The sequence below is a fragment of the Cricetulus griseus genome, chromosome 6, assembly GCF_003668045.3.
Source record: "Cricetulus griseus strain 17A/GY chromosome 6, alternate assembly CriGri-PICRH-1.0, whole genome shotgun sequence".
NCBI lineage: Eukaryota > Metazoa > Chordata > Mammalia > Rodentia > Cricetidae > Cricetulus > Cricetulus griseus.
The window spans coordinates 120,805,640-120,810,141 of record NC_048599.1 but is presented as its reverse complement, the minus strand read 5'-3'; the positions used below and the strand labels follow the sequence as shown (position 1 = coordinate 120,810,141).

At 38.6% G+C, this 4,502-nt stretch overlaps 1 pseudogene; it reads right to left on the bottom strand.

Moving 5' to 3' along the window:
* Positions 1-435: 435 nt before the first annotated feature.
* Positions 436-1,387, bottom strand: LOC113836262 (annotated as a pseudogene).
* Positions 1,388-4,502: the final 3,115 nt, after the last annotated feature.

Genomic DNA, 4,502 nt, shown 5'->3' with positions numbered 1-4,502 from the left:
GCAGGACCTTGGGAGGGGGTATAAAAGCAGGTCTAATTTCTTTAATAAACAAGTCTGCAGCAGGCTCTGCTACTCATTGACTTCCAGTGCCTGAGTCATTGGTGCTACATCTTCTCACCTCCTCCCCCAAGGGGTGTCTGAGCAGGGTAACCCACAACAGAAGATGAAAGCATAATAATGACCATAGTCCCATACAGCATTAACAGCCTCTGAACTCTTGGAAGGACCTGTATAATGGGGCAGCATTCAAGCAAGAATTAGAGGCCAATCAAATGTCAAGTTTTCACTCTACCTTTCCTAAACAGGTTTTCTCCACAAAGAAACATAAGTCATGAACAATCAGAAAATAAAAATGTATGAACTAATGACATTATTATGATCAAGATGTTTCATAAACAAGTGAATCATGAATTTGGGACCAACAGGAAAAGTCTTTTAAACAACCCTCTGGACTTCAAAAAAAATTTTCTTCAGGTAGAATATCTGTCCCAATTGTTGCAATTTAAGAAAAGCAGCATTCTAGAGACAGATGCCATGCAACAGGGTTCAAAAGGAGGGTTTTTTCTTTTTTAATTAGGGAAAGGGGAGAAGGGAGACTGGCCTCCAGGGACAGGAGCAGCAGGACAAGAGAGGAAAGAGGGAGGGAGGGAGGGAGGGGTGGAGAGAGAGAGAGAGAGAGAGAGAGAGAGAGAGAGAGAGAGAGAGAGAGAGAGAGAGATGAGAGGTGAATAGGGCCCTTTTAAAAGGGATCATAGTGAATGTGCACAGGTGGTGCTCTTAGTGGCTTCAGCTGAGGGTGTATCGTGTCAGAACCCCAAGGACAGGTCAGAACAGATGCCTGAATACTAAACCAATGTCATGGTAACTAGAACTAGAGTTTTGAAGAAAGACCAAAGGGCCACTTTGCTGTTTGTGTTGTTGTCTATGGCTCTGTGTATTCTCTTCCAGACTTCCATGTACTTCTGTTCATGCTTTACATCTATCATTGCCACTGTCATCTCATTAATCATTTCTTATAGCTTGTTCTGATGGGTTTCTGTCTCCATATCTTGTCCTTTGGGAGCCTCCCCAATGTCAATGGTGAACATTACTTTCTTGAAGTCATGGTGGACAACCTATTACTAAAGCAAAACATATGTCCCATCCATGTGGGCTGCACACATGTACTTCCCACTTTATAGATTCCTTTGTTATCTGGTCCTGTGGTCTTCATGTCGCTGTCCAGGAAGCCGCCCTCCACCACCTGAAAGATGAGGCCCATCTCGGTGCCTGAGGTGACTCACTTGAAGAAGCACTCTTCTGCATGTGCTTCTGTGCTGACAAAGTAGCCAGTGGCTATGGTCAGCAGTGCTGCCAGAAGCACCAGCAGCTCTGTGAGTGTCACCATGGTGCAGCATCATGGGCCGAAGCCAGGACATGGACTACAACCTCCAGAGCCATCACCACCACTGCCACCTCCCTGTCTTTTCCTCAATGCAGGTTCTTAGCACCTTTTAAAAAACCAAGTGACTGTAAAAATACATATTTACTTATAACCCAAATAAAAATCCTATAGAAGGCAAAATTAGAGGGAACATGTCTCAAAGTAATAAAAGTCACATATAGGATGATGCAAACAACATCCTAAATAGAGAAAAAATTGAAGCAATCACACAAATCAGAAACAGGAATGTCCACTATTTCCTTTCCTTTTCAATGTTGTGCTTGAAATACCAGCTGGAGTTATTAGGCAAGAGAAGGAAATTAAAGGGATACAAATAGAGAAAGAAGAAGTCAAACTATCCCCATTTGTAGATGATATGATATTATACATCTACCAGAAAACTTCTAGAAGCAATAGACAAATTCAGCTATGTGGAATAATATAGAATCAGTTACATAGCATGAATCAACAGTTTTTCTATACACAACCAACAAACATACAGATAAAAAGATCATATACACTCCCATTAACAATAGCATCAAAAAACATAAAGTATGTAGGAATATGCCTAAACAAAGAAGTAAAGGACTTTTGTATTGACAACACTAAACCTATAAAGAAAGAGATAAAGAATGACACTAGAAAATGAAAAAAATCATAGCCTCAATGATTGGTAGAATTAATATTATGAAAGTGACAATTTTACCAAAAATTCTTTACAGATTCAAAGCAATCATAATCATGGTCTCTACCTCACTCTTCACAGAAATAGAAAAACTATTCTAGAATTCATATGAAACATCCAAAGTTCTTAGATAGTCAAAACAGTTCTGAACAAAATGAATAATGCTGAGGGATTAACATTCCAGGTCTTAAATATATATTTTAGAGCTATGGTAATAAAAACAACATGGTCCTGGCACTAAAACAGACATGCAGACTAATGAAACAAAATCAAAGACCCAAACATAAGTGCATGTAACTAGTCATTTAATATCTGACAGAATGGCAAAAACATATGCTGAAAAAAGAAAGCAATTTCAACAAATGATGCTGAGAAAACAGGGTGTCTATGAGCAAAAGAATGGAATTAGATACATATCTATCAGCATGCACAAAAATTGACATGTACAAGTAGACCAAAGAGCTAATCATAAAACCTGAAACACTGAAAATGCTGAACAAAACCATAGACAGTACCTTACTTCAAGTAGCTGTAGGAAAAATCTTTCTGGATAGGACTCCATTTGCCCAAGAATTAAGGCTAATAATTGACAAGTAGGACTTCATAAAATTAAGAATGGTTATGCATATCTAAAGAAATAATGATATTAGCATAGGTGTGGACTTTGGGAGCTCATTCCACATAGAAGGATACTCCCTGAGCCAAGACACTTGGGGGTGGGCCTAGGCCCTATCCCAAAGGATATGATAGACTCTGATGACCCCCCCTATGGAAGGCCTCACCCTCCCTGGGGAGCAGAAAGGATATGTGATAGGTAGGGTTTAGTTGGGGGGCATGGTAGGGGAAGATGGGAGGGAGAGGGAACTGGGATTGACAAGTAAAATAATCTTGTTTCTAATCCAAATAAAAAATCTGCAAAAAAATAAGACTGACACTCTGCCTACTGTGTCAAATTATCAGATTTACTGTTGGTTTAACTGTTGAAAAATGATATGAAAAGGATACTCACAGAATAGGAGATAATCATTGCCACCTATATAGCTGACAAAAGATTAATGTCCAGAATACCTGAAGAACTCAACAAATAAACAAAAATAAGGCAAAACAAACTGTGGTGATACATTATTTATGACTTATTAAAGTGTGCCTAAGGATTCAGAAAGCAAAGTCAGCCACTTGCCATAGAAGTCAGGCACGCACCTATAATCCCAGGACTCAAGATTAAGAGGTAGGCAGATCTCTGTTAGTTCAAGGCCACACTGTCTACAGGAAATGGATCCAGTCCTGAAGAGAAACAGTTCACACAAAGAAGATCTCAGCACTTGGGATCACATGACCTTAGTCCCATCATTAGGGAGGTATTTAAGAAAGGAACATTCTTAAACATTTGAAAAATGGGCCTAGAATCTAACAAAGAGTTCTCAAATGAAGAGCAATGGCTAATAAATATCTCAAAATTTTTCTTTGTCCCTAGCAATTAGGGAAATACAAATCTAAACAATTTTGAGATTTTCATCTCACCTTAGTCAGATGAATTGCAAAGATCAAAATAATCTGAAACAAATTCTGGAAGGAATGTAGAGTAAAGGAATCCTCATTCACTTTTGAAGAGATTGCAATTGGGGCAGTGACAATGGAAATTGGCATGGAGAATTCTCAGAAAAGCTAAAAATAGACCTAGCTATGCCACTCTTCTGCATTTGTCTACAGACTGTACATCCTATTTCACTGATGCTTGCTCAGTTGTGTTCATTGTTCTATTCACAAGAGCCAGGAAATGGAAACTACTGAAATGCCCTTCAATTGACAAATGGATAATAAAAATGTGATACATATACACAATGGAATATTATTCATTTATTATCTTATATTATCATATAAGATAGAAAACTTATATCATTTGTAGATAAATGGATGGAATTAGAAAAGATCATATTGAGTGAGGTAACCCAGACCCAGAAAGCTCGCTTTCTCTCTCTCTCTCTCTCTCTCTCTCTCTCTCTCTCTCTCTCTCTCTCCCTCCCTCCCTCTCTCTCTCTCAGGTCCTAACTCCAAATCTTAGATATGCTTACATATCCTGGAATAACTGCAGAAACTAGGATAGTGAAAAGGGACTATTGGGGGTACAGGGGAACAATAGCCCAGTACAAATGATCTAATTGGAAAAATGGTAAAAAGAATGGGGTTTTAATTAGTGAGAGGGGGATAAATATAAAAGATTAGAAGAGGATAAAGTAACAGTAAGGATTTTAAGGAGTCCACCTAAAAAGACATCAACACTATATAGACATGAGAAGCCCTTTTTGGAGATTTTGGTCAGGATTCCCAAAGACACTTTCAAATCATTACTGCTATTGTCCTTGCTTTCCCCCTAGAGGTGGAAGGTAAGTTCTT